Source organism: Lepidochelys kempii, chromosome 9 (genome assembly GCF_965140265.1).
Source record: "Lepidochelys kempii isolate rLepKem1 chromosome 9, rLepKem1.hap2, whole genome shotgun sequence".
Lineage (NCBI taxonomy): Eukaryota > Metazoa > Chordata > Testudines > Cheloniidae > Lepidochelys > Lepidochelys kempii.
The window spans coordinates 34,207,956-34,233,248 of NC_133264.1; the positions used below are offsets into that span (position 1 = coordinate 34,207,956).

Below are 25,293 nucleotides of genomic sequence, written 5' to 3' on the forward strand. Positions count from 1 at the left end.
AACCTTCTGCTTTTGCCTACTTGTTCCTTGATTGAGAACTTGCTATGTGAATTAAAATAGTCATGATGTCACTATGCCTTCTGATTAGTTTTGTAGATTGCAGGTGGTGTGGCTTCTAAAACAGTGGGGAGGGAGAAGTGCCTTGCCATTGTCAAGTGGCTTTTCTTTTTCTCCTCCCCTTGGTGCAATTCATTCCTTTGATTCTTTCCCATGAAATAAAACATTTGTTCTGATCCAGCTTCTGAAAAGACTAGTCTCATCCACACTGGGGAAAAGTGTCACATGGTTTTTAACCAACACAACCCTGAAAGTTGTCAGACCTCAGTCATTTATATCTACGGTAAGTGTAAAACTTTCACCAGAATAAGGTACAAAGACCGCATAGTGAGTGAACATGTGCGTATTTCCATCCTTTGAAACTCATCCATTTTCAGGTCCTCCTCAAGATCTTTTTCTTTACTGAGAGTCCATAAAATCAATTGTGTGTCTCATACAGCCATCTCCAACACAGTTCATTACTGTGCTAATCTCCAACATTGCTAATCTATTTGCGTCCTTGTAGGGGCTATGGTTTCTGTAGCCAGCTAATCACTGAGAGGAGAGTGCAGGTGCCAGGACCATTGCATGGCAAACAGCATTCAGTGAGGAGATGGTTTCCTAAGGGAGTTGCTGGGAAGATGATTACCCAGTAAATGTGCAGCAACCTAGGGATATGTTTGGCTCAGATATTGAAGGTGATCATCTAGTGACTGAGCTCTTTAGACACATTTCATTGTATGACAAATCATGCTGTATGCAGTGTAGTTGTAGCCATGTTGTCCCCAGCATATTAGAGAGACACGGTGGTGAGACAAAAATCTTTTATTGGACCAACTTCTGTTATGGTGGTGAGAGCTCTGTGTAAGCTTGTTGTAAGCTCTGTGTAAGCTTGTGAGAAGTTGGTCCAATAAAAGATTTTAGCTCCCTCTCTAAAATTGAACATTGTTCAAAACATGCATTTTTATAATATAAAATTTAATTGTGTGCAGTATGCATTTCACAATTAAATAGTTTTTCATACTTCTGTCTCCAGTCCAATTAAGTATGGGGATTATATTTCTGTTTTGAACTACTATTAGGATTTGGTCTAAATTATTCAAGGGGTCTAAAAATCAGGGAGTGCAAAGAATTACCCGCATCATTCCCAAGCTTCCATATGTATTTAAGCTAAAAGAAGGTTGCTGATCAGTATGTACTGTCACACAGTTAACAGGTTAAAATCTTAAACAGCAGCAAATATGTTTGGACTGTCATTTAGTGACTATAAGCCTAGAGATTCATGGGAAGAAAGATCTTTTTCCAAAGACATGTTCCTTCGGAGGTAGTTGTTGGAATATGAATAAAGAAGATGACACAGCAATGAGTATTATGTGGCTCCCACATATACATTAATACGCTTGAGTATAAAAAGAAAAATCAAACAATTGGCTGGGGATTTCTATAGGAATCTCACAGGCAGATTCACTTTCTTTAGTACATCTCATTACTCTACACCATGAAGGGCTTCAATAAAAGATAACACTAATATTTGTTTGGATCTTTATTCTAATTTTCACTCCAGGATACCTCAAACTGAGATTCACTTCAGTGCCAGGGGTTGCTGTAGGTGGAAAGTAGTGGAACACGGGTATTCTACATTTATTCATGCTGACATTCCTGATTTCAGCGAGAATTAGATACCTATTGTTTTTCTCTAAAACAATTAAGCAGGTTAGGCACCAATCTGCATCTTCAGGTGCTTAAATACTTTCAAAATCTGACCCCCAGTGCCTTGGACATTTTTGAAAATCTTACCCCAAATCAATGCCATACAAATTTGAAATTCAGGATTATAAAAAAAATTCATCAGTCATGAAATCCAGAGGGCCACCCTAGAAAGTTGCAAGATTATTTGAGCAATAAAAGATAACAAGGTGGACAGCATGTTTTGCTGGAATTAGCACCATACCTCAGTGGGTTCTTAGGGAGAGGGCCAAAACTATGAAGTGGCAACATACTGTAGGAGCGGGATACATATCTAATACTGTCTCTTGCTGCGATTATGAAGTTGCCATTATACAACTGCAAAAATATAAAAGATCATTTTAATGTGGATACATATTTGCATTAAACCAATATGTGGTTGCAAAATGGAAATAAAAAATTGTTATTAGAATAGCATGGTACTTTGCTATTGAAACTCTAATTGGAAGATCTCAACATTCTTTACATTAATTAATTTGCCCTCAAAGCCCTAATGTGAAATAAGCATTATTCTCCCTATTTGACAAAGAAAAGGTGATACTCTAAAATTAAGTTATTTTCCTGCCTTTCATACAGGAAATCTATGGCACAGTTTAGCTGCTAAGCTAAACTTGACTCGGCTGATAGTCAGTTTTCAATAGACCTGGAACAAATATTTGGTGCAAAACCTTTCTTCACTGAAAAATCCAGATCTGGATCTACCAAAATAATCTGAATTTTGATTGTTTTGGGCAAATGGTTATGTCTCAAAATATTTTCAGAACTGTCAGAACTGTTCATTTCAGCATTTCTAAAATGGAACATTTCAGTTTTACGTTTCAGAAAGACATATTGTTTTGGAATTTCCCTGAATTTTATTTAAAAGTGTTTTAAAAAACATCATTTGAAGCCACTAAACAAAATTTTTATTTAGAGATTTCTCTTCAGCCACCAAACTAAAAAAGTGAGTTATTTGTGTATCACTTCCTTGCATGTCTTACAGTTACTGTACTAGTTTTTACATTTCTTCTGCCATAGAGCTATATAGTGGACAGCCATTATAGTTTTTATTGATTCCGTAGAAATGGGACAAACACACAAAATCTGGATCTGGAACAAAACTTTCTCAAAGTTCAGATCTGGGACTTGTGTTTATACCCATCTTTTGCTGTACACAGTTGCCAGAGAGATCCAGAGACTATCTTAAAGTAAAGGAAATTCTGGTTTAATCTTTTGAAACTACTGAGGTAAGAACAATTTCATCCCTCAGTGACTCCAGGTACAACAAACCCCCAGCTAAAACTATTAAACCAATCATAACTGGAACTAATCTCACATCTTGCTGTTGATCATTTCCAGTGATTTGTACCTTTAAGACATTTAAAGCTCTTACAGTAAAGTAGGTATAAAGAAACAGAAACAAAGAGAAACCAAACAACAGCCGTAATGGGCTGTCTTAAAAAATATTTAGACTATTTATTATTACCCTGATTTATTTTACCTTTTAGTTCATACTAAGCATGACACAAATAGTAAAAAATAAATAAAAAAAATTCTGCATCGATAATACAAACTGCTCTTTATACACCTCAAGATTACTTTAATTGATCCATTTATTTTGATTGTGTCACAGATGGAAATGAGATCCTCATAAATCACAAGCACAAGTCAGCTTCAGTTAAATAATACAACATTGTCTCTGTTAATTCAGTACTCAACTCTGTAGGAAGTCAAAAGCTTTGGTGAGGTGCTAACACATTTCATGTTAATACTACACAAGTGCTTCTTGTCACCTGAAAACGTATTTGGAATACCCTGCAGAGAGCTTGATTTAGCCAGACATCCTTCCACAAATTATCCTGACCTGCCATTTCAGATGTCCATTTAGCCAAAAGGAAAATATGATCAAAACTTGCATTTCAGTCATTTGGGGCCAGAGCCTACAAAGTGCTAAACTTTAATCACAGGACGAGTCCTCATTTAACAGAGCTACTCACATAGTTAAAGTTAAACATGTATTTACGTCTTTACAGGTTCAGAGCCTTCGAACACATTTTCCTCTCAAGTTCAGTCTACTAAAGCAAAAAAAACTGAAGGATGAAATCACATCACAGCGCAATGCTTGAGTGGCTAAATTTTGTTGCATATTAGTCTATTTTTGTTTAACAATCCTCCCATCTTGAAATGTTCTAAGAGCATGAGGGAAAAAAAGATGACAAGGTTTTATTTCAAATCTCAAATGAGAAAGACACACAGAAAGCCAGTAACATTAATTTAATAACTGGTTATTTAATAGAGATGATTTATAAACACTGGGGTCAACACTGGGCTAGGTTTCTGCAACTTCTCAGACATCTGCAAAAAAAAGATCACTTACCTTATGCAGGTCCCAGTTTCACCTCTGCTTCCCATATGATGTTTAATTGATCACTGTATATTGCAATCTCAGTAATAAGCTTATGGTGATCCTTGAAATACCCATTTAGCTTAAAGTAGAGTCTAGGGGATATAATTTTGCTACTAGCCTACTACCAGCAGCAAAATCACTATCCCCTGATCCCTGTGCTGGCTCTGCTGAACATGGCACATTGTGGGGAAGGAAGAGCCATGCTTCTGCTCACTCGCTCCATGGGAAAGTAGCAGGTGTGCAGTACACAATTCTCCCTGAAGACTCAAGGTCTGGGAAGGCCGTACTGGTGCATGGGGAGAGTTGAGTCCCGTACAACAGTGCATGGGGACACAGCCCTACTCAGAATCTAGGCCATAGCTTTCAACAGTATGGACAGCTATCTTCAAAGTTAATATGTTTTGAATAGCTAGCTGGCTGTCAGGACCTTGTTTTTATTAAAAGCCAGCCATCTGCTTGGCAGACAGATATGGATTTATTATTTTGGATGCTTAGAGTCATTGAGACATCTTCCCCCATGCTCTGGCTGCTTTTAAGAATTTGAAAGTTTCATAATGTCAGAAAACACACAGATTCCCCCCAGCAGACTTGATATTAACAGTATTTGCCTACACAGCAGGCAAATTAATACAACCCTTCCAAGCCTCTGCCTCAGAATGTGTTGTGTGGGGGACAAGATGGCCTTTTGCAAGGTTTCTAGAAGGTTAACAGACGAGGCTCTGGTGCACCATAGGGGGAAGCAAATAATAAAGCTGTGGGGCCTTGACAAAGAACATCTGGCTAGACTCCTCTCCTGTTTATACTGCAGAATGAAGACAGGTTACAATCTAAATAGAAAAGTTAATTTTCCATGCTGCTTGGATCCATTATCGATTTTTCCATTGCTTCACAGCAACAGCTGATATTTTCTAAAGTGGGATAATATCCTTTTATAAAGCTGCCATCAGTATTGTTCCATTTATTTTGGGGGATGTACTTCCAAATTGACTATGAGGCACGTTGTCTTTTTCTTTTGTTGTTGGGTTGTTTTTTAAACAGTTTCCTCCACCTATGGGCCCTGAGTTACTGCAGGAGCAGTTATTGTCACCCAGTCCTCATTACCTCTGCAAGTCAGGTACCTGGATACTTGAGAGAGCCAAATTGCCCCTGCAATTAGCATGAGGGAAAGCAGAGGCCTGATTAATGCCAAATTAAACATTTGGCCCTCTGTGTGCCTCCATCAGCAAACTTAGTCTCTTTGTTTAGGATCTTGGGAAGTGTATTGTAAAATTTGCAAAACACAGACATGTCCAGTCTCCTGGGGGAGGCGGGACACTTTTTTAAACAAAAGAGTATGCATTGATAACTATAATCACTGAAGTGTATGCACAATAATGATACTAAAGCTGCATAGAAGCACATGAATGGCTGGAAGAACTGGCATTAATGAGTGTCAGTTTGCTAGCAGGCTGACTTCTGCAGCTCGCTTCTGTTTTCTGCTAGATGCTAGTATAGAATGAACCCGGCATACCTGTTTACTGAAGCTACAGAGTAGGATTAATATCAGCAGAGCTTACTGTTTAGCACAGAAAGGGGAATCACTGTGACCCTCAGTCACTTCCCAACTTCAGTTTCATTTTTCACCATCCCTTGATTTGCAATGGAAACTAACAAGAAAGTGTGTGTGTCGATTTCAGGCAGCTGAAATTACTTTTCCTATAAAAGTTCACTTGAGTCACTTCCAGTTGCAGTACTTCCAATGAATCTGCTAAGTTTGTTCAGGTTCTTAAAATAGAACCTTCCCCTGTGGCTTTGGCAGAACAGCCAGGATTTGCATGGTTATATTTATTTTGATTGGTTAATAAAAAATAAATTTCAAGTCTAATTTTCTTCCCTAATTGTTCAGGATGACATCACTATAATTCCTGCTTATGCTAGTGCAGAATCCTGGGGGAAGTGTGCTTTCAGGTCACCACAGCATGGAAAGGAACACTTTGTAATTGGAAATGGATGTGTCCTAGCTAAGGTCAGAATAACTCAGGAAAAAAAGAAAAATATGTACAAAACCCACATTCACACTGCAGAACTCAAGGATATCTACAGAGAGATTCATTTCCTTTTGCCCTGGTTGATCGATAAACTAGGGTACTCAAAGGCTAATTAAAAGAAAACCAGATGCAAAGAAATAGACCACAGTTACATGGAAGCATGATGCCTCCAGTTCAAATAAGGGGTGATCTCCACTGGAGAAGAGATAGTAACATTCAACATTCAACAAGACTTCAGCATTGCAAATCTAAAATCCCCTAGTCACTTTCTTTTGGACGATGGAGGGGTGAGTGAACAATATGGGACAGAGAATGTTGATCGAACAACTGCATATTTCCTTTTTGTTTGTGGAAGCTCAAAAAACAAGATCTAAATAGGGGAAGGATTGAGCACATATTATATCTTTATGTAGTAGCTTTACATCACCTACTCTACTTTGGGTAAACAGAACACTGTTCGTAATTGGTTGATTTTCAAAAGTAGAGTGAGCTGGTTTAAATCGGAACAAAAGCACAATAAAATGGAGACAATGGAAACCAATTTAAATCACACAGTCACTTCTGACTTTTCTATAATGTAACAATTAGAGTGTGTGTGCGCGCACGCATGTGTGTACATGACCATTCTGCACAAATATAATAAATTACTAAAAGAAAGAATAGGAAAAACAAAAGGGAATTTTGATGACACAGAAAAGCTGTATTATAAGAGTCAGAGATAAAGGAGGGAAATGATCATCAAAAGATACTAGAAATCCATACTATAAACATTTCAAATAAAATAGATACCCTTGGATGTAGGAGAAAGTATAAGATATTCTACATATTATTAGATGCAGATTCCATTTTAGGCATTTTTGCCAATAGTTCTAAGTGGGCTCCATGTTATGAAGTGGTTATTATTACAGCTACCATGAATGTTTTTTTAAGATCTTGCCTCTACAGCAGCTCCTCTTGGTTTTTTAACAGTATATCCAGTGCAGGAAGAGGAAGGGACAGGCTCCCATCAGTGTTGTCCATTTGTAGGATGACAAATGAGAATGGGGATATGGAGGTAGCTATTACCACATCCGAGGTAGAAGCCAAACTTGAACAGCTTAATGGGACTAAATCAGGGGCTCCAGATAATCTTTATCCAAGCATATTAAAGGAACTGGCACATGAAATTGCAAGCCCATTAGCAAGAATTTTCAATGAATCTGTAAACTCAGGGGTTGTACTGTATGACTGGAGAATTGCTAACATAGTTCCTATTTTTAAGAAAGGAAAAAAATGTGATCTGGGTAACTACAGGCCTGTTAGTTTGACATCTGTAGTATGCAAGGTCTTGGAAAAAATATTGAAGGAGAAAGTAGTTAAGGACTTTGAGGTCAATGGTAATTGGGACAAAATATAACATGGTTTTACAAAAGGTAGATCATGCCAAACCAACCTGATCTCCTTCTTTGAGAAGGTAACAGATTTTTTAGACAAAGGAAACGCAGTGGATCTAATTTACCTCGATTTCAGTAAGGCATTTGATACAGTTCCACATGGGGAATTATTAGTTAAATTGGAAAAGATGGGGATCAATATGAAAATTGAAAGGTGGATAAGGAACTGGTTAAAGGGGAGACTACAACGGGTCACACTGAAAAGTGAACTGTCAAGCTGGAAGGAGGTTACTAGTGGAGTTCCTCGGGGATCGGTTTTGGGACCAATCTTATTTAATCTTTTTATTACTGACCTTGGCACAAAAAGTGGGAATGTGCTAATAAAGTCTGCAGATGACACAAAGCTGGGAGGTATTGCCAATATAGAGAGGGACCGGGATATCATACAGGAAGATCTGGATGACCTTGTAAACTGGAGTAATAGTAATAGGATGAAATTTAATAGTGAAAAATGCACAGTCATGCATTTAGGGATTAATAATAATAATTTTTGTTATAAACTGGGGACGCATCACTTGGAAGTAACAGAGGAGGAGAAGGACCTTGGAGTATTGGTTGACCACAGTATGACTGTGAACTGCCAATGTGATATGGATGTGAAAACAGCTAATGCAGTCTTGGGATGCATCAGGCGAGGTATTTCCAGTAGAGATAGGAGGTGTTAGTACCATTATACAAGGCACTGGTGAGACCTCATCTGGAATATTGGGTGCAATTCTGGTCTCCCATGTTTAAGAAGGATGAATTCAAACTGGAACAGGTACAGAGAAGGGCTACTAGGATGACCCAAGGAATGGAAAACCGGTCTTATGAAAGGAGACTCAATGAGCTTGGCTTCTTTAGCCTAACCAAAAGAAGGCTGATGGGAGATATGGTTGCTCTCTATAAATATATTAGAGGGATAAATACCGGAGAGGGAGAGGAATTATTTAAGCTCAGTACCAATGTGGACACAAGAACAAATGGATATAAACTGGCCATCAGGAAGTTTAGACTTGAAATTAGATGAAGGTTTCTTACTATCAGAGGAGTGAAGTTCTGGAATAGCCCTTAAAGGGGAGCAGTGGAGGCAAAAGACATATCTGGCTTCAAGACTAAGCTTGATAAGTTTATGGAGGGGATGGTATGATGGGATAAGCCTAATTCTGGCAAATAATTGATCTTTGACTATTAGCGGTAAATATGCCCAATGGCCTGTGATGGGACACTAGATAGGGTGGGATCTGAGTTACTACAGAGAATTCTTTCCTGGGTGTCTGCCTGGTGAGTCTTGCCCACATGCTCAGGGGTTAGCTGATTTCCATATTTGGGGTCAGGAAGGAATTTTCCTCCAGGACAGATTGGCAGAGGCCCTGGGATTTTTTTCGTCTTCCTCTGCAGCGTGGGGCATGGGTCACTTGCTGGAGGATTCTCTGCACCTTGAAGGTTTTAAACCACAAGTTGAGGACTTCAGTAGTTCAGATATAGGTCAGGGGTTTGTTATAGGAGTGGGTGAGATTCTGTGGCCTGCATGGTGCAGGAGGTCAGACTAGATGATCATAATGGTCCCTTCTGACCTTAAAGTCTATGAGTCTATTATTTATTCCTACAAAGCTCCTATAGGACCCATAAAAAATGTTGCTAGTTAAAACAATCCTTAGGCTAGCACAGAACCAAGGAGCCACAGCTGTCTGAATCCGGCCTGGCTCCATGGCTCTTCCATAAAGCAAAGCTCAGGAGCAGGGGAGGATTAAGCCATAGACCTTTCAAACCTGAAGCTTCAATCCATTCATCCAATTACCATAAATAATATATATTCAAGTAGTACCTTTTATTCTATACAATTTGTCACAGCATTAAGAAATAAATGGAAATATAAGGCAGATTCAGGTTAGATATTCAGGTGAGATATTAGGAAAAAGCCCCTCACACTATGAGGATACTTTAGTGGAAAAGGTTGCCTAAAGAGATTGTACAATCCATGTCACTGGAGATTTTTAAGACAGGTTAGACAAAGCCAGTCAGGGATTGTCTAGGTTTACTTGCTCTTGCCTCAGTGCAAATGGATGGACTAGATAACCTCTTGAGATCCCTTCTAGCCTCACATTTCTATGGTTCTATGTAAAATAAACATCTGTGTACAGTACAGTTACCAAGTAGCAAAGGAAGAAAGGAATTTAGAGACATGCCCAAGGCAAACAAGATAGGTATCCGGGAGTGATATGAAAAGAAATGGAGTTGGTGAAGCAGAGAGATACAGGAAGGCTGTTTTGGTTTACTAATATTATAGTAACTATACATAATATGCGAGTCATATGAGTTTTGCAATGCAGTATCCAGTTTAGAATTACAAGACTATCACTTTTCAGCCAGCTTTTCTAGTATACAGTATGGATCTCACATTGCAGTACATCCATTTCCGTATCTTACTGCAAGGCTATGTCAGCAAACCTTGGAATTAACGTACATACGGCATATTCTACAGAGATCCTACAGCGCTTTAAAAAAGTTAAGTATCATGATTCGTGTTTTGCTCATCCAGAAAAGGAGGCAGAGCAGTTACAAAGAGCACCCCCACGCCTCACAGAGAGAATGGCAAAGTGATTACAACTTCTGTGAAAGGAAGACACAATTGTAACTAAGAATTGCACTTCCTGGGATTATTATTACTATTGGCATTGATCACTGTCTATTACCAATTGTAAGGAAAGTATTTCTTCTACTGGATTTTTTTAATAAAACATACATAAAATGTAAGAAAAGAAAGAAGTAGTGGGTGCAAGAGGAGCAAAAATAACACTTACTTTACCTTAGTAGCAAAAAGGAGAAACTCTACCTGTTAGACATAAGGCAGGAATGGTCCCCATGTATAATCAGTTAAGGTAATAAGAGTGAATGACATAATCCATTCTCTTTGTACTTTGTTCTGAGTCTGATCTCCATTGGCTTAGAACAGTTTGCATTCATCAACAATATTAGATTCAGCTCAGCCTGGGGACATGCCACTTCTGACAGCAAGTCCTCTTGCTCCTAGAAAGGCTTGCAAATGCCCACAAACACCTCCGCTCCCCTTAGGAGCTCAAAGCCAAACCATATTGCTTCAGAATGGGCAGAACACTTCCTTAAAAAAGAAAAGCGACACCCACATGCTTTCTCTCTTGAGGAAGCTAATATGTAAAATCTGTTTCCTTAACAAGTCTTTGTGGTCTAACCTGGTAGAAAACCAAACTGAGGAAACTCACAAACTTTGTCATGTTGCCACACAGAGGGCAGGCTGCCTTTCAGACATATCCCAACAACATTTAACAAAAAAACCTGCATGATTTAAAAGCTTCCCGAGGCAGTTCCAAATAAATTGGAGGGGGCTTGTTTCCATGATGTCTTCAGCTGAATTTTGGGCTCCTGTTACACTCTCTCTCTTTCTCTCTCTCTCTCAGGGCTTGTTTTTAAATCACTCTTTGTCCTGAGACGTACCAGGACAAGCTTAGAACAACTTTCCTGCTTTGTTTCTTTGCACTATGTATCCTCTAGCAGTAATGCATGTCATACACAGACTGAGGTGCCATTAATAGTTAAATATGGACAGCTACAGCAACACATGCTGTGAAATAACTACACACAAAAATTGTGAATTGATTTTTGAGTTTAGGACATTGCTGGAACCCCTTGGGATGCACACACTAAATTAGAAATTAAAACATCCCCCTTCCAGCTTGTAGAACTCACACCTTTCTACAGAACTGGCAGAGGGCCAAGTGAATAATTTCCACAAACATCCTGAAAAATATTCTCAGAGCATTTCCATTTACACATTCTAAACATTTCCAGGCTCCATAATAAAGCAGACCTCACTTTTAAAAATGCAGTGCACAAGTTACACTGAATATCTAGTTCAACAAGTTTGCAAACTTCATTCAAATGAAGAGTTGTTAGAAGTCATAAGAAATATCGGCTTTAAATAAAATTGCACCTACCATAGGAAGAAGCTTCCCTAGCATTGCAAACAGCCAACTAAAAATAAAGTAAATAAAAATACCCAGCTCTTACAAGGCACTTTCCATCCATACATCTCAAAATACTTTACAATAGGAGCTCAGTAACATTATCCTCATTTTATGGATGGGGAAACTGAGGCACAGGCAGGGGACTTGATTTGCTTTTAAGATCATCAAACAGGCCAGCGACAGAGGTGGGAATAGAACCCAGGTCTCCTGAGTGCCATTCAAGTGCCTATTCACTATCTAAGTGAACTCAAGAGTAAGCAATTAGGATAATTAAGATTGAAACTGTTTTGCAAAAAGATCCAAGCTGAAAGGGGGCTATCAGCAGGTACTTAGAGATTTGGGAGAATCAGTTTTATGCATTAAGATGATTTAAGGTATAGTGGAACAGTATTCACCAACTTTGATCTATGTCGAGAGCACATAGACATATAGCACAAGTGGGGATTCTTTTTGTGTGTTGGAAAATAGTTAAACTCTGAGCAAGCTGGAATGGTATTTCAACTTGGACAGTTGGACTGGAATTTAACCAGACTCTGTTTTGTATAGGAGCTCTCGGTATGTGCTGGCTGCAGTTGGCGAATATACAGGTGCACACTGAAGTTTTTCAGAAAACACATTACTTAGTAGAGACTGTACCCTTACACCAAATCCACCTGGGAATGCCCAGTGCCTTCATCTGACAACCTGAAGTAAATGGAGGGGAGCAGAATGTCCCATTCTTACTATCTGGAGTCTTCAGAGGTCTCTCAGTGAGGCCCCCTGTGCTTCCCATCCCTTAAATTCATAGTGACGATCATCCTTTCCATTCTCAACAACTGAATAAGAAAGGCTGCAACTCCTGGATTGCTACTTACTGCAGTTTGTGGCTTGAGATGCATCAGGCTGAATGAACCATGAGTTAACTAGGGAAACAGGCTGGAAACACTTTCACTTGCTTGTGTGTTGTTTCTATCTGGTGATGGAGGATTGGGGGGAGTCATCTGACTTCTTAATGTTTCAGCCTCCTACTTGGATCTCTAACTCCGAGGTAAATTTTTTGTCAATTCTCTTCAGGAAGGTGGGTACAGAAATCAGTTTGGGAAATTAACACTTTCATTTTGTAAAAGCAGTGAGACCAGTTTAACTACAGTTCTGCGCCTGCTGTCAGCAGTCTGAAAAAGACGAGGACACCCTGAGATATATGAGCTGTGTATACCTTGTCCAAAAGCAATGCTTCACACACTCCTCTGTTACAGTGCAAGTCACTGTGGGAGATCATTCTTCTCTCTCCTCGGATAAGCCCACTGAAGCATATACTTAAAATGTTTAATGAAGCTTTTGCTCTATGCAAGTGCAGCATCATATAGAGTTGGAATGCTAAGCACTGATTAGAGCTACTACTTCAGAATGCCTCTTTCCTTCCCCGCCCCCACATGCATACACTGAATCTGATTTGTACATCAGAAACTGTACTTTCGTGATGTTATGAGCATGCAAAATGGATTATGGTTTCAAAACAATGTTTATAAAAGGGAGATAGAGGGGGAAACTTCTACTTTTGTCCAGACTCCTTTTTGAAAAGTAAATTCTCAAGAGGAATATTCTAATCTGGGGAATATGAACTGACAAGTTTTTTTCAGTTCATCGGTGACTTTCTGATGAGTACGGATAAACAGATACATAGATAGGAATGATTATTTTCATGACTTAACAAATGAAAGTGTTTCTTATATTACTATCACCACCAGAATGGCAGTATGCTCTGTTAGGCAGATCACAGGACTAGGAGTGAGTGAGAAATTTCTGGGTTCTTTGTCATGTAATCTGTCTCAGTTTCCCCATCAGTAATAGGATAAGAGTAATACTTACCTCTCACGGGAACTATATGATTTCATTAAGCTGTATTGAGTCAGCATACTGCAAGTCACTCAAACTGTTTGGATTTGCAAAGCTACCTGCAGTGTGAATGTGCAATGCTTTCATCACTTGTCATTCAACACAAAAACAGACATGTTTTTAAAAAAGAAAAGGAGTACTTGTGGTACCTTAGAGACTACCGATGAAGTGAGCTGTAGCTCATGAAAGTGTATGCTCAGATAAATTTGTTCATTTCTAAGGTGCCACAAGTCCTCCTTTTTCTTTTTGCAAATACAGACTAACACGGCTGCTACTCTGAAACCTGACATATTTTTCTAGCTAAAAGGAATCCTCTGCTAGGTAAAAAAGGAAAGAATAATCCACCATACAATAGAACAAGGGGGCATCTGTTGTATCTTTTGCCTTATATACAACAATAGTATTATGAAGAAATGACAGGGGCACAGTGGGATCCAAACAACAGTGTATATTACATGCATAACTTACTTACAAATAGACTAGCTAGCCAGAAAATGGAAGTCCCTTCCTGCAGAAATAATTTTAATTTTTTTGAAGAAAAAAAATCATCTCAACTCAGGATAAAAAGGCAAGAATGCTAATTTTTTTCAGAAGAATTCCATTTCAAGAGAACCAAAACAAAATGTTTTAGATTGCTGTATGCCCACCTGGAAGTCACTTAGAAAGACAAGGTGGGTGAGGTAATATCTTTTATTGGACCAGCTTCTGTTAGTCAGAGAGACAAGCTTTCAAGCTTACACAGAGGTCTTTCTTCAGGTCTGGGCACCTGTCAGTTTTACTTCCTGCCTGCAGGTAAATTGACAAGAGTTGTTCAGGTGGACAGCCAGGGAGCTGCCATTTCAATTTTCTCCATTTTTTTTTTTTAAGTTTTCTGGCAAAACTAAAATTTTCCATGGGGAAAAATTTCAATTTTGCAAACAGGGCATTTTCCATCAGAAAATCATTCAAATGGAAAATTCCCAACCAGTGCTAATATAGCCACCGCTTTTCTAGCTGGTTTTGAAAACATAGAACACAGTGAATACTACGGGAAGGCTCACAAATTATCTGAAGAAACTACACCCAACTCCTGTCTGCTACAGCACTGTATATGATACATGGTGTATACTTTTTATTTATTTTTATTAGGCCTGTTTCTCAGTCTCTTAGAATGAGAAAAAAGAAGTAGAGAGAGAGAAAACTGAAAACAAATTCAATCCTCTGTTCTCTCTGCTCTTTTTCTTCCCACAGTCTCTCCTAAACAGAATAGGAACTCAGTGAGACTGAAATTCAAGTTCTGCTGAATTTCTAGAGCAGAGTTTAACTCAGTGGAAGACAAAAAAGGAGCCAGGGAAGGAACTGATGCAGATCACATAGGATTAGGGCAAGATTTTCAAAAGTGACTAGTGATTTGAGGTTCCTCAATTTTTAGGTGCACATTAAAGCAGCCTGGTATTCAGAAAACAGTGAGCAGCCATGGTTTAAAAATCAGGCCCTTTTAAATGGTCTTGAACTGGACACTGGAAAAACAAAAACCACCACCACCCAACACACAAAAAAGGCAAGCAAAAATCATTCTGAAAACTTTGGTGCTAGAATCTATAGCAGGAAGTTTTATTGTCAACTGCTGGAAATGGCCCACCCTGATTATCACTACAAACGCCCCCCCTTCCGCCCCCCCCCTCCCCCCCCGCTCTCCTGCTGGTAATAGCTCACCTTAAGTGATCACTCTGGTTACAGTGCGTATGGTAACACCCACTGTTCCATGTTCTCTATGTATATAAATCTCCCCACTGTATTTTCCACTGAATGCATCCGATGAAGTGAGCTGTAGCTCACGAAAGCTTATGCTCAAATAAATGTGTTAGTCTCTAAGGTGCCACAAGTCCTCCTTTTCTTTTTGCAAATACAGACTAACGCGGCTGCTTCTCTGAAACCTTACCTTAGTATGTTGCCTTTGCCAGGATCTCCTTCAAAAACCTCTGCACAAGGTCAAAGATGGCTGCCTGAGATTTCAATAGAGGATGCTGTAAACTCCTTGAAACATCTACTAAAATAGAAGATATACATTCTTTTGAGAAATGCTATGAGCTGTTGGAAGATGTTCACCAGAGCCAGTGCTAGGCATAAGCAATTGCTTCGGGTCCTGAACAGTTCAACGGGGCCCCTAATTGCGAGGGGGGCAGGGAAATATTCCTGCTTAGGGCCCCAAATGGGCTAGCACAGCCTCTGATGTTCACACACACCCATCTTTCTATTTGACTAGAAAAGGGAACTAAATTTAACTTAAGACAGACAAATGTCCGTAGACCAGCAAGTGCTAATCCACCTTACTGAAGTGTTCTTTTGGTCTTGTTTGGTTGGCTTTTGGTTTGGTTTGGTTTTTTAATACCAATCACCCAGTAGGGAAGGAATCTATTCTGAACCTTGAGTACAGAGCAGTGGAAGCTTTACTATAAAAATCAGAGCAGATGGGAGGTGAGTTGGCAGTACATACATACATATTGTACTATCATTCCCCCGACAGTATAAATATACAGTGCAAGCATAATTACATTGTAATGAACAAGTCATCATTGCAGATAAGTATTAAAAGGCATCTGCTTTACCCAACTACGGAGGCTATAGCTTAAAGGCAATGCAGAAGTTGACCTCTTTACACATCAGCTTTTCACGCATTTGCAAACATCCTTGTAGCAACGGCCTGACTTTGATGAAAGCTGAATGCATACCTTCCAGCTAATGAACAAATATTGCTCAGAAATAAACTACCAGGGCTCAGAATTCAGCATGATGATTTTCTTTGTTTACTGTGTTCCACTTTTCTATTAATTTCTTAAGGAGTAACTACTGGGTTTACTACAGCTACATTATATACAAACTAATGTGCCTGTATGAGATATATCTCTGCTGTCTAGACGGAATTACAATTATAATCTCTCCTTGTGTTGTCTGATAAATATAGGACTATTAATTTGTGTTTGTTTTTTAAAAAAGCATCCATCAGCACCGCATGAAAAGAAGAAACCCATATTGAATATCACTCTAAATAATATCCAACAAGAAGAGAGAGACTGCGTTCATTTCACTAGCAAATCTTACTCTATTATATACAGCACACGTTCAGCACAGGCTGCGATAACACAAGCCTCTGAACACTGGTCTGTCTTGAGATGGAGGCAAGCCTACGTCCAATGGGAAACTGAAATCCTCTATGCTGACCCTCTTCCAATCACCTCTTATGTGGGGAAAAAACACATCAGATTTTTAATTTCTCTTTTCACCAGAAAATAATATATCCTGCTTCAAGTCAAGTCACACAACAGTACAGCTCAGGATTTCAAGAACAATCATCTTTGCATTCTGCCTAGAGAGAATCTAGTCTCTTTCTATACAATGTCAGTTTCTCTGTACCCAAGTCTGGGAAATGCATAAAATGGAGGAGTGGGCTTTGTGGGTAGATTGAAGACCCCATCGCCAGGATGTCAATCCACTAGCTGTCTTGAGCACTACAGTTACCCTTCAATCAAAGATAAAAAACTGTAAAAATCCAGACATGCTATTCTGCAAAGTGTCAAAAACTGTACTTTTCAGGACATTTTTCCTATTTCAGTTTTTGCAGAAAATAACATGGTCCTGTCTGAACAAGCTTGGTCTGAGTTTTGATACATTATATATGAAATATAATAGGTAAGATGGCGGCAAATTAAACACTGCAAACCTTACTCAGGCAAGTGGTTCGTGATCAGTCACATTCTCTACAATGGTTGCAGAGTAGCAGCCGTGTCAGTCTGTATTCACAAAAAGAAAAGGAGTACTTGTGGCACCTTAGAGACTAACCAATTTATTTAAGCATAAGCTACAATGAGACTACTAGTGTGAGTAAGGATTGTAGGATAAAAGCCTATTTTTCTAGATAAGTATTTTGCATCCAGGATACTTCTACTGTATATATTTACTTGATTATATATGTCTCTTCTGAAAAAGCATCCTGTGACGGTGCCCCCCATAAGGCTTTATGGAAATATGCTTATGAATGTATATATGACATAACTAGAATATTTTATGCTACTTATGCCATGTAACATATCTCTGTAAAGGTTATGATCTACTGAATCTATTAATCCTATTTGTATGCATGTATCATTTTTGTATTTGAAGTTATGAATATTGGCTGTGTACTAGCTTGATTTTTAAGTAGCCTTTGTAAAGCATTTGGTCAGCTTCTTGAGAAAGGAATGTGCAAATTAAGTGCCCAATCAAGAAGCACTTAAGGAACAATGGATGTTGGAAGACTCCAATCCACATAAGAAGTCTTCCTGGAGACATTCAAGATACCATGTGCGCAATGGATGCTACTTGTAAGTTCTGAGTCATGCATAGACATGTGACTTGCCCATGTGACTCCAAAACCTCATCCTTTAGCTGGACGTTGCATAGGAGAGAGGAGGGGGTCTCCACCCACAGGAGAAAGTCTATGTAAGCCCGTGGGAGACCCCTCCATTTTGTCTTCAGCTGGCTAAAGAGAGAGCCTCTCCACCCCTAAGGGATACCTGAAAGAAACTGGAACAAAGGACAGTAACTACAGGGGGTGTGAATGATTGCAGGACCCAGACTAGAAGGAAACTAGTCTGAAAAGAAAGCTTACTGGAATTCCTCTAAGGGTGAGGTTTTTATCTGTATTCAGTTTTCTTAGACATAGACTTGCATGTTCTATTTTATTTTGCTTGGTAATTCACTTTGTTCTGTCTGCTATTACTTGGAACCACTTAAATCCTACTTTCTGTATTTAATAAAATCACTTTTTACTTATTAATTAACCCAGAGTATGTATTAATACCTGGGGGTGGGGACAAGTAGCTGTGCATATCTCTCTCTCTCTCAGTGTTATAGAGGGCGAACAATTTATGTAAGCTTTATACAGGGTAAAACAGATTTATTTGGGGTTTGGACCCCATTGGGAGTTGGGCATCTCAGTGTTAAAGACAGGAACACTTCTTAAGTTGCTTTCAGTTAAGTCTGCAGCTTTGGGGCACATGGTTCAGACCCTGGGTCTGTGTTGGAGCAGACTGGCATGTCTGGCTCAGCAAGACAGGGTGCTGGAGTCCCAAGCTGGCAGGGAAAGCAGGGGCAGAAGTAGTCTTGGCAAATCAGTTGGCAACCCCCAGGGGGTTTCTGTGATCCAACCAATCACACATCCTAACATAAAGCAGGGCTTTTCTGGTGGAATCTGCTCTGTGTTTTTTGTCCCTCCCCTGCTACTAGAGATATATAGAAGGGTTGATAAATCAGCTAGACAGGTTTACTGTATACATGATCCAGGCTGCTAAAAGACTAATAACTCCACATATGGAATGCCATTATTTTCCATCCTATTCAATTTCATGCTTTCCTGAGCTTGGCTTCTGGTGTTAGCTTTTGTCAAGATTATTGCACTATTATTCTTAACAAAGCATAAAAATGTTTTAAATGCTACCTCATATTTTATTGAAATAGACAAAAAATGAACAGGTAATTTTAAAGTTAATTGCATTGAACTTAGGGCTTAATACTGCACCTGATGAACAAAATGGCAAAATTCCCATTGATTTCAGGGACAGTAGGATTGGGCCATTAATTTCTCTTTGTATTGCCATGCTTTTACTTGCTGTCTTAACCCCTAGGAATCAGAATTCTCCCATGCTTATATTCTACTAGAAGCATTACAATCTTTATGTTGCCTGTTATCAAGGCAGAAGCTCCCCTTATGCAAGAAATTGAAAATAAAATCCTCTGGGCCTGATTCTGGTCTAACACCAGTTTTATGCTGAAGTAACTCCACTGAAGCCAATGAAGTTATTCCTGATTTACACCAGCATAAAGCAGATGAGAATCCGGTCCCACCAATTTAACCTCTCCCAGAGAATTGGGATAAAAAGCTAGTTTTGGACCCAGGTTATTTATTTACTTATTTTACTTGCAAATAGTGACATAACTATTGAGGCAATACTACTGATTTGCAATTTAGCTCTGCACGGAACTAATTTATTTAAAATGTTGCAAACTCCTGAGCTGCAAACTTGAGTCAATTCATCCCTTTTGCAGAAAGCTCCTCTCGTTATCAGCTGTGCTGTTACTCAACAATTGCAGCCTGTTAGTGAGTTTCAGTAAGAGAGCTCTTTCATCTCTTCTCAACACAAGAACATTTAATAGCATGATGGGGAAATCCTCAAAAAATGTGATACCTTAGCTTTAGCCTCACAGAGTTCAAAGCAATTCAAACTTTCTGAAATTTAATCTAATCTACTTGTAAAAGCTGCAACTAACACTAGAAGTAGGAGTGAAGATAAAAGATTGCATAACAGTCAATGAGTGGTAGAAATAAATATAATTAAAATTCTGCTACTGTAGAGCAAGGAGAGCAGTCTCCAGCATTTTTGAACTCTCAAGTCTTGCATAGGAAAAAAGAAGGAAAGAGTCTGGCAACTCTATACTTTATTTACAGTTTACCCATTCAATTCCCTACTCACCTTGGAACTGCATATTAAGGAGAAATGATACAGACAAGGATCCAGAATACAGTACTGTGTAGTTTTGTAGTCCTTATTTTATTAAAAGAGATGTGAATTAAATGAAAAGGAACTCAAAGAAGGATGATTAGAGCTATGCAAAATATTTGTCTCCAAGCTGAACATACTAAAAATATGCCCCCTTTTAAAGTCTGTGGTGCTTAATGAAAACAGTGTTTCTTTCCAGCAAATTTTGGGTTTCAAAAAATTGAAGGTTGTGCATGAAATTTATTTGGACTAGCTAGAGGTCAGCACTCAAATATCAAGCAAACTTACTTCAGATTTATCATACACTTAAGTCTTGACCTCTCATTGGTTGAGCCTAACCAATGTTAACCATTATAATTAGCCATTGGAACAATTTATGAAGAGTATTGGTGGATTCTCCATCACTGGCATTTTTTTAACTCAAGCAGAGGATTCCTTGTAGCTAGAAAAACATGTCTGTTTTTATGTTGAATGACAAGTGATTAAAGCATTGCACATTCACACTGCAGGTAGCTTTGCAAATCCAAACAGTTTGAGTGACTTGCAGTATGCTGACTCAGTGCAGCTTAATGAAACCATATAGTTCCCGTGAGAGGTAGGTTAGTATTACTCTTATCCTGTTACCGATGGGAAACTGAGACAGATTACACGACAAAGAACCCAGGAATTTCTCACTCACTCCTAGTCCTGTGATCTGCCTAATAGAGCATATTGCCATTCTTCTGGTGATTGCAATATAAGAAATACAGTACTTTCATTTGTTAAGTCATAAAATAGGCATTCCTATCTATGTATCTGTTTATTCCCACCAGGCACTCATCAGAAAGTCATACATGAACTGAAAAAAACTTGTCAGATCATATTCTCCTGTTTAGAATTTTCCTCTTGAGAGAATTTATTTTTCAAAAAGGAGTATGGACAAAGCAGAAGTTTCCCCCTCTATCTCTTTTTTTAAACATTGTTCTGAAACCATAATCCATTTTTCATGCTTATAACATCACAAAAGTAGAGTTTCTGATGTACAAATGAGATTCAATTTGCATGTTGGGGGTGGGGACGGGAAGAGGCATTCTGAAGTAGTAGCTCTACTTTCTAAAAAGTATAATCTAGGGATTATTTTGGGGGGAAATGCTATGGCCTGTGTCAGGATGCTGGAATGGGGGAGCCAGGAGGCCATGGCCGCACTTTTTACCAGCCATAAGGGTAAGTGAAGGCAGGGAGGTGGCAGAGAGGAGCAAGCAGGGGGCAGAGTCTTAGGGGGAAGAGGCAGCGCAAGGGCAGGGCCTCGGGGAGAAGGGGCAGCATGAGGGATGGGGCCATGGCTCCGGCGCTGGTGGCCCCCCCACTTTTAGGAAGCTTCCATCAATCCTGAAGTGTGACATACAGGGGGTCAGACTAGATGATCACTATGGTCCATTCTGGCCTTGAATCAATGAATGTGCTCAGGAGGCTCAACAGAAACCTTTGGGGACTCCTTCTCTCAGCGGGAGAACATTCTGCCTTTGCAGTATTCAGAGAAAAAACATGGAATTCATTTGCTGCCCTTATTTACTTGGGGATTGTGATTCCCATGCCACTTGCACCTTCATAAATGTGGGCACATTTGGGACTCTAGCATTTTATTTTCTCCATATTAGAGATACTAAATAAACTTCACACTTATCAGTAAACACCATTTAACTCGGGAGAAACTTCAGAGTACTCCAATGTTGCAGCCCGAAAGGTATTCCTCACAAGAAGAGTTTACGGGCACTGGGAGCAGGAGATGCTGTTCTACATTCCCAAAAGAAAAGCGTATTGCTCTTAAAGAGGCCCCATTATCAAGTGGCCCTAACTAGTCATTAGGAAGAGGCGTGTGGGAAGCAGGCCTTGAAGTAACAGAATAGCTCTCTCATTTTTGACCTACCTCCCCAGACAATTCTTAGCAACTGGCTAACTACAACATTTAAGTCTGATATATCTGGGAGATGCAAGCAACTGACAAGGTACTTATCAAAATTAGGGCCAGGGAGGCAGACAGATTGCTGCTGATGTCAGTAAATTTGGAGAGAAGGAATCTTATGATGTGTCAATTCAAGTGGAGGTATAGCTGACAGGCTACCATGGAGCTTGAGTGATAATGGTGAGACAAGGAGCGGGAGAGTAAAGGTTAGGTGTGATAACACAGTGTGGCCAGGAGTTGTTTGTGTGCGCGAGGGGACCCCGCTATACCCCATTGTACGATGACAGGGCATTGGCAGGGACAGGTCAGATTCAGACTGATACAGTATGATTTTGTGTGGGAACAAAGGCTGGAGTCTGTGTGCACAATTGCGCATAGACATTCTCTTCTAAACTCTGCCTGCTCTTTGGGCACAGCTGCAGACTGTGCTGTTGATCTGTGTCCTGCCTGCCTGCCATGAATTCCAGCGTATCTAAGCTCACAAACCTCTTGGTTAATGCCACGCTGGCAAGAATGGTGGCATACAATGGTCCCTTTTGACTTTTGGGAGGTTTGGGTGGGGATTTCTTGTAGTCATGGCAGACACAAGGACTAGTTAGACCGCTGACATTACGTGCGTGCCCACCCAGCAGGCTCATGTTGATGGCAAATGTTTGTCAGGAATAGGGGAGGTGGCACCAAGCTGCAGAAGCAGCCTGCAGGCAGATGCCACATTCTACCTGGGTAGTCTCAAAAATACATATATATTTTTACACATACTAAGAGAGGACAGTCAATAGATGAGTAGGTGACCAGCTTCCCCCTGGTCCCAGGTTAATGGCCAATGTAACATATACCACTAGCTTTCTGTAGCACAGCTACATAAAGGCAGCCTGGGGGCCTCGGCACACTGTGACTCCCTATCACCACCCTACACTGTGACCCTGCTTCCATTTACAGTGAGGTCCACCCTCCACTCCCCAAGCAGCAGGGTAATGAAACAGGCCTCCTCCTCCATCTCAGGAGTGGTAGCGGGGCCCTCTTCCCCTTGCCTATAGAGAGGCAGGGTGCAATACTTGGCAGACCCACTGTGCTCTTCCCTGCCTGCCACAGACGTCTGTTGGAATGGTATTCACAGGGCAAAGGGATCTTGGAGTTAACTCCCATTGAGATGCAGAGGAGTTTACACCCTCAAAATCTATCGTTTCAGGCTCTCTTTAGACTTAGGCAGACACCACTGCACTGGGAACACTCTGGTCTCAAGCTTTCTCTGCAAGCCCAAGGTCTAGGAATTTTCATTTAGGGCTTGTCTACATGGAAAAGTCATACTGATATCAGCTGAGTGTGAATTTAAACAGTTATAGTTACAGCCTGTTTAGACAAGTCCTTGGGATGTTGGGGGGATGGGATGAGTAAGCAGTTATTAGGATGTAACCAAAATGGCTCCAGCAGCTGGGCTATGAGCATGGGCCTGCTGTATCTATACCTGAATCCAGCCCTGCAGCGTACTCAGTTTTGTACTGCAGTGAACTCAGTCACTCTTACCTCATCAGAAATTCCACTGAACAACAGAAATCACTCCCATGTGCAATGAGTTGAAGTGGCTTGTTACATTTTCCCTTGTTTCAATGCACAAACAACCAGAGTTCCAAAATTAGGTTAAAAGTGAAAATCGGCCACATAAACATTACTTGGGACAAACAGCATGAGAGTTTGCATGAAAAAAATAATCACCAGCAGGATTTGGCTCTCTATGACGAGGGAACAGCCCCACAAGTTGTCTGCCTTAGAGCTGGTAAGAGGGGAGGGGGCTGTTTACTTGGGGATAGTTTCAAGAGGATGGGGCAGCTGCAATGTAAAGTTGTGGATTGTTAGGCAGCTTGTGTAGTGAGTATGGAATAACTGTCAAACTAGAAGTGGGGAAGATCAGAGAATATTTGGAAACTAGGTGAGTTTGTTGACATATTTGTCTGCAGTACCACACAGTAGCAGTGTCCCAAACACAAATTCTGCCTCTGCTGAAGTCTGGTAGCTTTAGAGAAGACAGATGCTCAGTATTGGACTTGGAAGCTCACATTACAAAACCTGCAGTCCTAGGAAGAGCCTGTGTACACCAGTCAACTTCCATTAAGACATGCACAGTTAAGGTAACTTGACCCACCAACCAAGTAAACAGCCTAGCCCTCTTCCAGCAGAGCCCATCACTGAAGCCTGAAGCTCAAATTCATGTGTACAAGATTTAGCGAAGAGGAAAATAAGTGTGTTAGACATTTCAGAAGGTGGGAACAGAGGCCCCAAGACTTCTCTGAATATTTCAGTTTATAAATACCTGAAACAGACTCCAGAGTGTGTAATTTGCACTACTGATCCTAGGAATTAATAGAAAAGGTAGTGTGTATTGTAAGTAAATTACAAAATAGAACATAAAGGAGTGCCTGTTTTTAAATTTTTCATCTTGACCTGGTATGAGATTTACATCAGGGAAGAAGGGGCTGCTTCCCATCTTACACCACACTCTCCCCTCTCTTCTCCTCTCCTTGACTCAGTCTATTTTTAAAGTGCACTTTAAAGTGCACCTTCCAGAACTGAGCTGTCCTACTCCCAGTTCTTTTACCTCTCCTGCACGACCATGTACCATAACCTTCTGGGGGCAGCTATTCTTTTCAGTAACTAACAAGAAGTCATGCTTCTAACAAAACCACTTTAGCATGGTGAGGGATTAAAGCACTGTGACAGATAAGATGACCTGCTGGGACTGGAACACGAGACAGAACATTGGAAGAGAATCAGGAGAACTGGACATTTGCTGCTTAGTTAGAAATAGCAGACAGTTCACTAAAAAAATTGAATTGAAAAACAGAAACAGGTGGATGCCCTAGGAGCATATTAATTCATGTTGGCTTGAAAGATAACTGCATTTTCATTACAATCATGCCTGCCCAAATGGCTCCTTACTCCAATAATAAAGGGGTTTACAATGACTTTCAGCCCAAAGCCCCCTGACCATGTGCCTCTTACAACTCTTCCTCTTTGCTGATAACAATCCACAGTAACATTAAGGCTCTGAGAAGACTCAGGTATTGCAGTGATGGGGGGCATAAATTATGTAGTTCTGCAATACTCTCTACCTTAACATTCAGAGCTTAAGACAAACATGTAAACAAAATTATATTCTAAGATATTTCCCACACTGAAGTCGTTGAGGCTGCATAATAGCTAGAATGTTTCTGAGTATATGCAGATATTACCTTTCCTTTTAAATAACAGATCTCTTGATGAAAGGGGTGTATGGATTTTTAATATAAGTTTATCTTTTGGACATTTTAAAACAAGCTGGTCGTTTTGGGAGTCACTAGTTTCGACAAGAATAT

The 25,293-nt window shown here is 39.9% G+C and overlaps 1 long non-coding RNA gene across 1 annotated transcript in view; it reads right to left on the reverse strand.

Moving 5' to 3' along the window:
- Positions 1–4,335, reverse strand: part of LOC140916890 (uncharacterized) — a 140,902-nt gene extending 136,567 nt beyond the window's left edge. The window contains exon 1 of the long non-coding RNA XR_012160683.1: positions 4,139–4,335. This is a non-coding gene — a long non-coding RNA (uncharacterized lncRNA). The remainder of the gene's footprint in view (positions 1–4,138) is intronic.
- Positions 4,336–25,293: the final 20,958 nt, after the last annotated feature.